The sequence below is a fragment of the Pleurodeles waltl genome, chromosome 5 (genome assembly GCF_031143425.1).
Source record: "Pleurodeles waltl isolate 20211129_DDA chromosome 5, aPleWal1.hap1.20221129, whole genome shotgun sequence".
NCBI classification, from domain to species: Eukaryota; Metazoa; Chordata; class Amphibia; order Caudata; family Salamandridae; genus Pleurodeles; species Pleurodeles waltl.
The window spans coordinates 538,659,518-538,673,149 of record NC_090444.1 but is presented as its reverse complement, the minus strand read 5'-3'; positions in this window follow the sequence as shown (position 1 = coordinate 538,673,149).

Here is a 13,632-nt window from a genome sequence, read left to right as displayed (position 1 = left end):
GACTAATGCTCAACCCCCTGACAGTATCAGGAGGAACTCCAAATGGACTAAGGTCTAGCAATTATCTTGATCCGTCAAAGGTCTGTCCCATAGGAGAGACTACTCGGATAGTCTCATTACGTCCTCCCCTTATTGCATTCTGACTTAGGACTCCTTGTCCACTTGCACTGTTATTCTCTTGTGCGAACAAAGGTGACAGGTACAGATACAGCATCTGGGCTTGGTCTGACACTCAAGTTCTGTGGTTGCATAATTCCTGTGTTCTGGCTCATCAGTGCAGGCATATCTGACTGTGTCTGTGTTATCGGAGTGTACTTTGGCATTGCTTGTTACTGTACTTGGGGCAGTAAAAGTGGAGTTGGTTCCATCTAAACCAATATCGATTTTGTGAAAGCCTGTCCTGTTGGCACCATTAGGTTTGTGCCAGTTTCCACAATAGGTACATTGGGGTAAATTCTCTGGAGATTCGACTGTGGCCCCTGATTTTGTGCTACCGGATCAGTAGGTGCATTAAGACTGCTCTGCATTGGTCTCAGTGTCATGCTAGGATTAATCTGCACTGGAATTGTTGTCCCGTTAACCTGTGTCAGAGCGGAAGGATTTACACAAGTGCTCGGACCACTCTCTTGTGCTGCATATGGTGGGGGACGATTTCTCAATAACTTCAAACTAAACTCATCATTGTCTGGCTCTTCCTCAAATGTCAAAGATCTCCTAGCCTCCCTTGATCTCTGCTCCCTACTCTCGGAAGGGCTCCTGTTTGTCTTCTAGTAGCTTTCCTTCCTTCTCTCTCGCTATCCTGTGTAATCGCAGGAAACAACTTAATCCCCTGTAAAGTCTCTGTTCTCCATAATCTCTGATCTCTGTCCCATCTAGCCTCCGCTATTGTCTTTTCTGCTTTTCTAATCCTCCTCTAAAATGTATTTTGCTGTCTGGCTAGTAATTTCCAGATCGTTAATGCCTCGCACTGTGCTGGTCTCTGAGGGGGTTTCAGATCATACAGCACCCTCCTCAGATTCTTTAAACTCCTCAAATTAAATGTTCTGTGGGAAGGAAACACAAAATTCCCATCTTTTTCTGTCACTTTGCACCATTGCTTCAGCCATAGACATGGCACAGCACCCTTCTCTTCAATTACAATGTAAGCTAGTGTACCTTCTGGTAGTGCAATATCCCCTATACTCGTTGTAATGTACATATCTCCCCTTAATGCACTCTTTGAAGCTTTGAATTTTTTTATTTCTGCATCCTTTATTTTATTCTAAATAAAATCAGGAAGTGACTTTTAATCCCAGAATTCTCTTCACCCACTTTCTCAACCAATTGCGCTTCACGGTTGTCTGCTGATCTGTGCGCGACCCTTCTTACTAACCAACCTATCCCAGCGCGGCTCCAATGATGTCAGACTCACATGTGCTGTCTTGCGGCTTTTCCTCCCAAACTCAGATTCACACTAAACTAATGCAATTTATTGCAAGCACTAAAAAAAATTAAAACTTTATTTGTCTATTTAGTACAGTTAAGGTAACACAATCGCTTCAGAAACTTTATGGATTTCTCACTGACGGCGTTTCGCTATAACAGCTACTCCTTCTTTCTCAGTTTCCCTGATTCACAAGCAAAATTCGACTAGCAAATTTCACTCTCAACTGATCAGTGGATCTGTCCTGGTGTACATAGGACTCACCAGATCTCAGTCGAAAATTTATTTCACTCACTTTGACTCACACTCTGACTTTTCGACCACGCCCCATTGACCTATTAAACCAGACAAATTACAGTGAAAATGAAGTATCTCATACACTTTTTCAATATACTCCAGAGTTTTAGACCACGCAGGGTCTGTATACCAACAATCACGTGGGCAATTTTTGAGCACAAAGCGCCACACACTTGTGAAATTTGACGACTTCCCTACTCTCACACTTCGGAGTACGCACATTCCTTCTACAAGTTCATTTAGAGTGCGCAAACTCCCTAAACCCTCACAAACATCACAATTCACCTGAGATTTGCATAGGCTGTATAAGCGCAAAACCTACTTCACTCACATCGTCACTAGAACACCGGGAACATTCTCAAACAATCATTGTCAAGATCCAAGATTCTGGGAAAGTCATTTTAAGCACTTAGGGACACATTTTCTTTCCACTTTGTATCATCAAATCTGAACATATCCAAAATTTCAACAATTTCACCCAATTTACGAATTACTCTGCTCTTTGTAGGAGACTAACCCTTTTCCCACTACCCTCTCTGGGAACACCTGTTATTTTTCCCTTACTATCTCTGGGACCAAGTACCACCTATCTCTGGACTGTATGATGGGCTCTTAAGGAGGCAAACAATGTACTGGGCCTTCACGATGAGCTCCTAAGGAGACAAACCATCAATTTCTGCTACCATCTCTGTTAGCACGTCAGACCTTAGTAAGTAAACTTACAAGGGAGACGCGTATGGGCCGATCGTCCTTTTGACTGCGCTTGGAGTAGTTCCCACCATGTAACCCCATACCAATACAAATCAATAGCACTAACAATCAATGACCGACAATTAATAGGAGTCAGTAATTTCCACACACCATGAACTTGCGGCCATGAATAACCACAACTTTATGGAGAAGTTAAAATGTTTATTTCACTATACTAACAATGCTAATGTCACGTAACTTAATCTCAAAATCAAATGATAACCATACAGAAACAACACTGGCTGCCCAAAGCGCTGAAAGAATCGCAATCTAATTAAAGCTTGAGCCACTACACATTCTAAGGTTACAGTACAAATTAATAGTAAGAATAACTGCACAAGCGAAATAATATACATTTAGAATTCAGCAAAGAAAAGACATCAACTGTTATTACATGTATCAAGCATAATCAGTGCGAACTCTAACATCAGATTGAAATAGCATGTTTGTACTTAATGCAAAACAATTTAGTCAACACAAATTTGAAAAAACATTTATTTATGACTCTATCAAAAGTAGCTGTTGGTACCTAGAAACAAAAGCAAATAGACATAACGATCAGTATATACCTGTCTTCAATATGGTTCAGCAAACTGTGACAGTCTTCGTCATTATGACATCAGTTCGGTCAGCCAGGCATCAGGATTCAGCATTAAAGTTCAGAAAAGCAAAGTCTCTTTAAGCAGTTCGGAAAAAAATGGCTGAACTCTCAAGAAAGAATGGTGAGAATGGCACTTCTCCTCTCGGTGCAGTCTGGCTAAGTTAGATTTCCTAAAACTACTTCCCACATCTTTATTGGTCAAAGAATCGCATGTTTGCAGTTAGTCCAATGAAAATAAAACCCCAAATCTACATGTCTAGCTAGTACACAGTTCACATGTCGATGATTGGCTCCTCTTCTCCTGTTCCCATAGTTTGGCTTGTCAGGTATCAATATTGTTGCAGCTTATACTCCAGTCAGTGCATCCATTGTCTTCTCCTGGGAAGGTCAGTCTTACACATACTACATTAAACATTGTATCCTAGCTAGTACATCATCTTGTAGCAAGTATTTCTCATGAGGAAGACTTTCAGCTACGAGCACTTGGTCAGCACAGTGGAAAATCACAATTGAATCCTCTAGGCAGCCATCTGATAATTCGATTAAGAAATACAGCTTGACATGAGGCCGTGCAACTAGGCCCAAGACCCCGCTAAGTTAAGGCCTATGATTAATAAACTTATTACATAATACATAACCCTTTATATGATATATTACTCGATTAATCAAACAAAAGCTCAACATTTCATAACAATAAGCTATTGATAAGTACACTTCGTGAACATTGACGGCCACTCAGGTAGGCACACCTTCAAATGCGTGCATTATTTCTCTCTAAGTTAATTCATTTTCTATGCAAATTCAACACACAGAATACATGAATAAACATGAATAAATTCAGAGTTAACAACCATTACAGTAATATCTGCTAATTAATAATTGCAAAGCTGCACAAAAAACTTGTAATGTTTTTACATTCTTCTTATGTTCTTTTTTCTTCTTTTCTTTGATTTGACTTCCCGTGTACCATGTGTATGGCCTTAGAGATAAGACAAATACAAATTTTTAGTTGGTTTGCAAGAACAGTATTTACCAAGAATTCAATCTAAAACAGATTTAATTATTTATGATATATTGGATTGTACCCACATAGCTTTACAAAGCAAATAGAAAATCAAACATCCAAAGCGGACGTTAATGCTAATAGCAGTCTTTTGTCATATTCAAATAATTGCATTGATTGTTTGTAGTCCAACACATGCGCAGTAGCTATCTACGGTAATAAAACTGAAAATAAAGTAGAAGGTGCAGTATAGAGTGGGAGAACGTACTTAATAAGGGAAGTGCAAAAAAGCTGAGTAAATTGAGCACATGCCAAAACAGTGTCTTTCAGTCACAGTCCCACGGTGTGAGTTTGCGAGATTCCCTTTATGATTCGGAAATTAATATCCTGCCAATGATTGTCGACGTTTTGACCCTAAACTACCTAGGTCGCATTAAACTACTACATATCAAATCCAATGCAGAACACCAGACTATTGTGAAAAATGGTGGAATCCATGTTTGGCTTGACATGGTAGATTGGATCCTTGGGAATAGGCAATAATGTCTTGATGATCACGGCAGAGACCGTCCTTCTGTCCCTGAGTCGCCCAACTGTTTAAAGAACTTCATTATGTACTACTCATTCCACTGCCTATGTGTAATCTTACTAATGCATATAGGTGGTCATTACAACCCTGGCGGACGGTGTTAAAGCTGCGGTAATACCGCAAACAGGCCGGCGGACAAAAAAATTGAATTACGACCCTGGTGGAAACCACCAACAAAGACAGCCACTTTAACACATCGCCCGCCAGGGCGGTACAGACAAACAGCGCGGCGGTCACCGCCAACAGACAGGCGGAAGACAATGTACTGCCCACACTATCACAACACACCAATCCGCCACCTTTTCCGGGGCGGATTCACCGTGGATAAAAACACGGCGGAAACAGCTTTTGCAATGGGAAAACGCTCACCTCAAAACATCCCATGAGGAACGAGGACTCCATGGACCCGGAACTACAAATCTTACCTGCCCTTGCATTCCTGCTCATCTACGACCAACAGCGACGTAGGCGCAGAACATACCGGTGAGTACTGCACCTACGACACGAGGGAGGGGGAGGCAAAAGTTACGGGGACACCCACCAAACACCCCCACCCTCGCATATTACAACATACACACCAATGCAGTCACAAAAATCACAGTAACAACCCACAACCCCCCGGAAGAATGCAATGACAAAGCGAATAGCGCCCAAATTTTGTATTTAGCCAATATACAACTCATTCAAAAATATACAGATGTATATCACGAAATCTGTCTAAAATAAATATACAAAACAAGAAGTAGTGCAGATACGTACACAACAATGTCCGAGCACCAACAGTCCAAAAAAGCATGGGCGATGCCCACAATAGATACCTGACCAAAATCCGAGAGAACACTGCCGGGGCATCAGATAGAAACACTACAGGCACCTCAGGGGGAAGGAAAGGGGGGGCACCTCAGCCACATGAATGCGAAGCCAGATCCACGACGGGGCTCCATGCCCATTGATGTATCCTGGGGAGTGCAAAGCCACAGTCTCTCAAGTCTCTGCAGTGGGTGGGTTGCCCACTGTTCCATCCTGGGGAGTGCAAAGCCACAGTCTCTCAAGTCACTACAGTGGGTGGTCTGCCCACTGTGCCATCCTGGGGAGTGCAAAGCCACAGTCTCTCAAGTGTCTACAGTGGGTGGGTTGCCAACTGTGCCATCCTGGGGAGTGCAAAGCCACAGTCTCTCAGGTAGATGCAGGTCTCCACTGGTTCTGGAGGGGGACTGGTGCCCAGACTGGATGAGTCTCCCAGTGGAAGTACCTGTCCTGTCACTGTCCCAGCTGCACATGGGAGAACGATGCCTGATGTGCCGGACTATTCATACCCACACGGTCTTTGCCCTGTTCAGCGGTCTTGACCATGGCGGTCTTGGCCTTGTTCAGCGGTGCTTTGCCATGGCTGCCTATGGACTGTTCAGCGGTGCTTTACCATGGCGGTCTTTGCCCTGTTCAGCGGTCTTGACCATGGCGGTCTTGGCCTTGTTCATCGGTGCTTTGCCATGGCTGCCTATGGACTGTTCAGCGGTGCTTTGCCATGGCTGCCTATGGACTGTTCAGCGGTGCTTTGCCATGGCGGTCGCTGCCCTGTTCAGCGGTCTTCACCATGGCGGTCTTGGCCTTGTTCAGCGGTGCTTTGCCATGGCTGCCTATGGACTGTTCAGCAGTGCTTTGCCATGGCTGCCTATGGACTGTTCAGCGGTGCTTTGCCATGGCGGTCGCTGCCCTGTTCAGCGCTCTTCACCATGGCGGTCTTGGCCTTGTTCAGCGGTGCTTTGCCATGGCTGCCTATGGACTGTTCAGCGGTGCTTTGCCATGGCAGTCTTTGCCCTGTTCAGCGGTCTTCACCATGGCGGTCTTGGCCTTGTTCAGCGGTGCTTTGCCATGGCTGCCTATGGACTGTTCAGCTGTGCTTTGCCATGGCAGCCATGGACTGTTCAGTGGTAGCCTAAGATGGCGGTTCAGATACTGACATTGGTGTGTGGCATGACGTTCCATCATTGCCCAGCGGGGCTGTGAGATTCTGGACCCTCCTGGGCTGTGACTCCGGCGGTTGCGGTGGTCTCCTGACCAGTAACGATACTTGAGCCCTCCGGGGCTATGACTCTGACGGTGGTCTCCTGACCAGTAACGATACTTGAGCCCTCCGGGGTTATGACTCTGGCGGTGGTCTCCTGACCAGTAACGATACTTGAGCCCTCCGGGGCTATTACTCTGGCGGTGGTCTCCTGACCAGTAACGATACTTGAGCCCTCCTGGGCTATGACTCTGGCGGTGGTCTCCTGACCAGTAACAATACTTGAGCCCTCCTGGGCTATGACTCTGGCGGTGGTCTCCTGACCAGTAACGATACTTGAGCCCTCCTGGGCTATGACTCTGGCGGTGGTCTCCTGACCAGTAATGATACTTGAGCCCTCCGGGGCTATGACTCTTGCGGTGGTCTCCTGACCAGTAACGACGGTGCTGGCGGTTGAGTCTGGACCGCCGGAAATGATGGCACACTTCTCCGCCGTGACACTCACAACAGGTTGGGGAGACTTCCTCTGGACCTTCCCCACCTTCTTTTGAGTTACAGATGACTCACCAATCACCTTGGATCCCATTTCACTGTTTGTACCACCAGGAGTGTTGACACGGTCCCGTCGTCCAATCTCCAATTTTGGAGCCTTCACAGGGGGTGGGCGGACAGTGCCTTGGCTCCGGGTCATACTGCCTGCCCTGGTGGACGGGGCACTCCAAAAACCTGGAACACGCACCACTGGTACTGGAGGCATTTTGGCTGAGGCGCTACGACAGGACTGATGAATTGGAGGGGGGTGGGGGCAAAAAGGTCAATTTGACATAGGGACAGTTTCTGACGTACACTGGGATGAGTAGTTGGAGGGGCTCTCGGAGTGGAGGAAGAGGAGGTGGTTGTAGGAGGTGTCACTTTAGGTGTTTTGGGTGCAGGTGCAGGTACTGGAGGCTGTCGTGAGGTGGATGGATATTGGGTGAGTGATTGCCGGCGTTTGTGTACTTTGGGAGGGGGCGTCACAGACACACTGGGAGAGGACACAGGGGACGTGTATATGGCAGTGGAGGTGGTGAGTGCAGGTGAGCGGCTTGTGGTGCTGGGTGTCCTGGGGCGAATCCTAGTGCCTGTAGATGTGGTGCATGCAGGTGTGTGTGTAGATGAGACTGGGAGGGAGGAGGGAGAAGAGGAGGAGCGGGACACAGTGGAGACAGTGGATATTGCTGTGTCTGTATGGGTCTGATGCTTGTGTGAGTGCTTGTGGTGAGTGTGGTGCCTATGTTTGCTTGAGCTACTTTTGGGTGTTGACTTGTGTGCATGCTGGTCTGTAGGTGTGCTTGGGATGGGCTGGGGTACAGGGTATTGGGTCTGGGTGGAGGAAGTTGGAGGGGGGAGGCTGGACACAGGGACAATGGCTGCCATCAGTGCTGAGGCCAGAGATTGCAGGGTTCGCTGAAGGACAGCCTGACCACAATGAATGCCTTCCAGGAATGCATTACCGTGTTTCAACTCTCGTTCTACACCCTGGATGGCATTCACAATGGTAGACTGCCCAACAGTGAGTGACCTGATGAGGTCAATGGCCTCCTCACTGAGGGCAGCAGGGGTGACAGGGGCAGGGCCTGAGGTGCCTGGGGCGAAGGTGAGGCCCACCCTCCTGGGTGAGCGGGCACGGGGCGAACGCTGAGGGGCTGCTGGGAGGGCGGTGCTGGTAGGGGAGGTGGTAGCTGTACCTGTAGAAGTGGGGCGCACAGATGGTGCCGCCACCACAGGGGAGCTCCCATCGGGGGGCGAGTCCGTATCGCTGTTTGGTGATCCTGTGGCCGACGTGAAGCTCCCCTCGCCCTCCGTCCCACTGGTGAAATCAGAGTCTGTGGTGTGGCCCTCCATGGCCATGTGGGATACAGCTCCCTCGTGCTCCGGTGCCACTGTACCTCCGCCTGATGATGCTGATGTAGAGAAGGACAGGGAGAGGAGAAAAAGGGTGGAGACAGAAGAAAGAGAGTTTTAGTGCATGGCATACCGCTACCGTTGGCGGACAAGACAAACGCAGCAGCCCCCTGCATTACGCCGTGCTCCTGCCCTCTGCACATGCAATTCCTGGGAAATGGCCTACATGGCAATGGTAGAAATCTGCCCACATGGATGGCAAAGGGGCAACTATACATCAATTAGCCTTTTTTTTAGCTGGGGTGGAATGTCACATGGCCTACATAACGGAGGGGCCTTGCCTACCTAACTCGCCCTGGCCTAGGGACATCCACAGCCCACCACCCCCACCCAGACAGCTCCACAGCACGCAAAGTCCATTGAATGAGGTTGAACTCACCCCCTTGTGTCTGCTGTGATGTCCTTAAGCGCCCGTCCAACTCCGGGTAGGCCACCGGCAGGATCCGGAACATCAGGGGGGTCATGGTGCGACGGGCACCCCACCCACGTTGGGAGGCCATCCCCAGTTGAGGCTCCGCCATCTTCTTGCTGCAGCGGCGAATGTCCTCCCATCTCTTCCGGCAGTGGGTGCCCCGTCTCTGGTGGGCCCCCAGGGTCCGGACCTCCTTGGCGATGGCATGCCAAATGTCCCTCTTCTGGTGGGCGCTGACCTACATGACATGCACAAGGAAAGAGGAACAGTCTCCCCACCCAGGCCTAGCCCATACAACGTGCTCCCTGTGTACTAACCTGTTGGTCTGGAGGACCGTAGAGTAGCGTGTACTGGGGGAGGACCCCATGCACAAGTTTCTCCAACTCCTGTGCAGTGAAGGCAGGGGCCCTTTCCCCAGACGCAGCAGCCATCGTTGCTTCCAGACCGAGGTCACAGCAGCACTAGCAGTGTAGGTCCTCTCCTGTCGAAGGTCAGGTATCTAGTGATTGAACAGATAGAAAATGGTGGTGACGTCCGCGGCGGTGACGTCCGCGGCGGTGCGCATCATCACCGCCAGCGCACCTGTTTATTGGCTCCTGAGACCCATAGGGTCCATTGTTAACCAATGCAGCATTGCGCCGCGCTCTACGACCGCCTACCGCGACGGTGTGCAACGCCAGCGCAGTTACCCCACAATTCCATTGTCCCATTTTAGAGGTCAGGCAGCCGCCATTTCAGGGTCCCACATGGCTTAATTTACTACTGCGTCACACATACCGAGGCCTACACTCAAAACCTTTCCCGGATGGGTTAATTGTCTGGTGTAGTCTTGTGTATGACTGTGGGTACATACCTGGAGGAATGCTGACAGTTTTTTCGCTGTTGTCCTTCTCAGGCACCGTCAGTTGGGACGTATTGGAAGATGGCGGAATCCGCCGGTGTACCGACCGCTGGTGGACCTGTTGACAATGGAAGAGCGACATGTCATCGTGACCTACCGGTTTGACCGTGCCACAATCCGGGAACTATGTACCCAGTTGGAGTCTGACCTGATGTCACCAATCTGCCATCCGACTGGAATACCCCCTGACATGCAGGTGCTGTCAGTGCTCCATTTCTTAGCAAGTGGGTCTTTTCAGACAACAGTGGCCATGGCATCAGGGATGTCCCAGCCTATGTTTTCCAACGTCTTGTCCAGAGTGTTGGCTGCCCTGCTGAAACACGTAAGGAGATACATCATTTTCCCTGAGGTGGCGGATTTGCCTACAGTGAAAGGTGACTTCTATGCCCTTGGACATATCCCCAGCGTCATAGGTGCCATTGATGGGACCCATGTAGCTCTGGTCCCCCCCGCAGGAATGAACAGGTGTACAGGAACCGGAAGAGTTATCATTCGATGAATGTCCGGATGGTCTGTTTGGCAGACCAGTACATCTCGCAGGTAAATGCAATGTTCCCTGGCTCAGTGCATGACGCCTACATCCTGCGGAATAGCAGCATCCCTGATATGATGGGTGAACTCCAGAGGCACCGTGTATGGCTATTGGGGTACTCTGGTTACCCCAACCTGTCCAGGCTACTGACCCCAGTGAGGAATACCAGGACCAGGGCAGAGGAACGCTACAATGAGGCCCATGGGCGGACTAGGAGGGTAATCGAGCGGACCTTCGGCCTCCTGAAGGCCAGGTTCAGGTGCCTCCACATGACAGGTGGGTCCCTATTGTACTCACCGAAGAAGGTGTGCGACATCATCATCGCCTGCTCCATAACTTGGCATTGCGACGCCAGGCGCCTTTTCTGTAGGAGGATGATCCAGATGACGGTGTTGTTGCAGCGGGGGAGCCTGGGAAGCCTGTGGACAGTGATGAAGATGAAAACGACAACAGGGAGTCAGTCATACAGCAATATTTTCAATGAGACACAGGTGAGTACAATTTCATGTTGCACATTATATTACATCTCACACGTTTACCTCTATCCTGTACCTACATTTCACTCCCTATTTGTTACCTGAGTTGTCCCCTTCCATTTCAGTTTCACTAATGTGTTGACCTACGTGTCAACAGCTTGCACCCTTGAAAGGCTTGTGATGTGTGACATAGGTATGTTGACCTTCCAATGGCTAACCTTTTTTAACACTGTAATTGACAATACAAAGTTCACAATCATTGACTGACTCCAATATTATTGAGGTTTCAAGGGTGTTTATTGAAGTGCATAAAAATGTAGGGGGGTTGTGAAATGGGGAGAGGTCATGGTGGAATAATGTCCATGGCAGAGTCCAGTCAATTAGTCTCACAGGTACATTGCACATCTGGCCATTGGAAGTGGAGCTGGGGCAGTTCCAATCTGGACAGGGTAACAAAGTGGGACAGTGGGGGGACAATCAAGGTAGTCTTATTTCCTGGCGGGGGTCTTGCCATCTTGCTGTGTCCTGTTCCTGGATCTCAGGGCCCGCTTGCGTGGTGGTTGTCTGTCTGCAGGGGGTGGGGTGCTGGTGTGGTGGTCCTGTGGCCGGGCCTCCTGTCCACTAGCGCCGGCGGAGGTGGTGGGCAGTTTGTCGTCCTGGCTAGTGTCAGGGGCCCCTTGGAGTGCCACGGTGTCCATCAAAGTCTTTTGAATGTCCGTCAGCACCCCTACGATGGTGCCCAGGGCGGAGCCGATGGTCCTGAGCTCCTCCCTGAACCCCAAATACTGCTCCTCCTGCAGGCGCAGGGTCTCCTGCAACTTGTCCAGGACCGTTGCCATCGTCTCCTGGGAGTGGTGGTATGCTCCCATGATGGAGGATAGGGCCTCGTGGAGAGTGGGTTCCCTTGGCCTGTCCTCCCTCTGTCGCACATCAGCCCTCCCAGTTCCCCTGTGTTCCTGTGCCTCCGTACCCTGGACCGTGTGCCCACTACCACTGCCCCCAGGTCCCTTTTGTTGTTGGGGTGGTGGGTTAGCCTGGGAGCCCTGTAGTGGTGGACACACCGCTGATTGACCTGTCCTGGGTAGGGAGGTATGGGTCCGCTGGGTGGGTGCTGTGCTGGTGTTCCCAGAGGGTGGCAGTTCGGTGTTGGGCTGTGGCTGGGCAAGGGGAACCGACTGTCCTGAGGCCCACGATGGTCCGGGCTGGTCATCAAGATCCAGTAGGGCAGAGCTGCTGTCGTCACTGTGGGCCTCTTCTGGGGGTGGAGTGGTGTTGTCTGGACCCTCTGGTGTGGTGACGGTTCTTCGGGTTCCTGCAGGGGTATTAGAACATGATTATTGCATGTGTGTGTTTCATGGTGTGCTATAGATGGGTGTGCGTGAACCCCAGTGCAGGCATTCCTGTATGGGGGCTTGTGTGGTGATGGTTGGGGGGTGTTGTGGGTCTGTGCAGTGGGCATGCTTTAGTGATGGGTGTCCATGCTTAGTTGTGTCATGCAGGTCTTGGGGTTGGAATGGGTGGTTGGTGTTATGGGTAGATTAGTGAGGAGTTAGGGTGATAGGGGAGGGTGTGAGGGTTGGGGTGTGTGATAGCATGCAGGTAGGGTGGGGGATATGATAGTGAAGATTAGACTTACCAGTGTCCGTTCCTCCGACGACTCCTCCGAGGCCCTCAGGATGCAAGATGGACAAGACTTGCTCCTCCCATGTTGTTAGTTGTGGGGGAGGAGGTGGGGGTCCGCCGCCAGTCCGCTGTACCGCGATGTGGTGCTTGGATACCGTTGAATGCACCTTCCCCCGTAGGTCATTCCACCTCTTCCTGATGTCCTCCCTATTTCTTGGGTGCTGTCCCACAGCGTTGACCCTGTGGACTATTCTTTGCCATAGCTCCATCTTCCTGGCTATGGATGTGTACTGTACCTGTGCGCCAAATAGCTGTGGCTCTACCCTGATGATTTCCTCCACCATGACCCTGAGCTCCTCCTCGGAGAAGCGGGGGTGTCTTTGGCGTGACATGGGGTGGTGTGTGTTATGTGTGGGGTGGTGTATGTGTTGATGAGTGTGGTGGGTGTAGTGGTATGTGGTGTTTTGTGCGTGGATGTTGTGTGGGTGATGGTGTAGTGTGCCTCTGTGTGATGGTGTTATCTATTCTGTGCTGTCTCTCTCTGGCCTTCGTCTCTAATTTGTGGTCGTAGGGGTTTGTGGGTGATGTGAGTGTGTGTTTTATATTGTATTGGATGTGTGGGAGTGGTGTTTGTATGTGTATCAGGTGTGTGTATTTCAAATTGTCCAATGTGGCGGTGTTTTGGAGATGTGTGTGTATTTTGAGCGCGGCGGTGTGTACCGCCAATGGAATACCGCGGTTGAAAGACCGCCGTGTGGATTCGTGGGTCGTAATAGCATGGGCGTGTTTCTGTTGCCGTGGAGGTGGAGGATTTGTTTCCGCATATTTATCGCTGACCTTTGGTGTGGCGGACTTGTGTGGGTGTCTGAATTTCGGCGGATTCAGTGATGTGTGTCATAATAGCTGTGGCGGTCTCCCGCTGCCGCGGCGGTGTATTGGCGGTCTTCGGCACAGTTGTAAGCGCCTTTTACCGCCAATGTTGTAATGACCCCCATAGTGTTTACCCTGGAGTCATTTTGTTAGCTTTGAATTGTGTTACAGAGAGCCATTATATGGAATCACTTGATTGTTTTCAT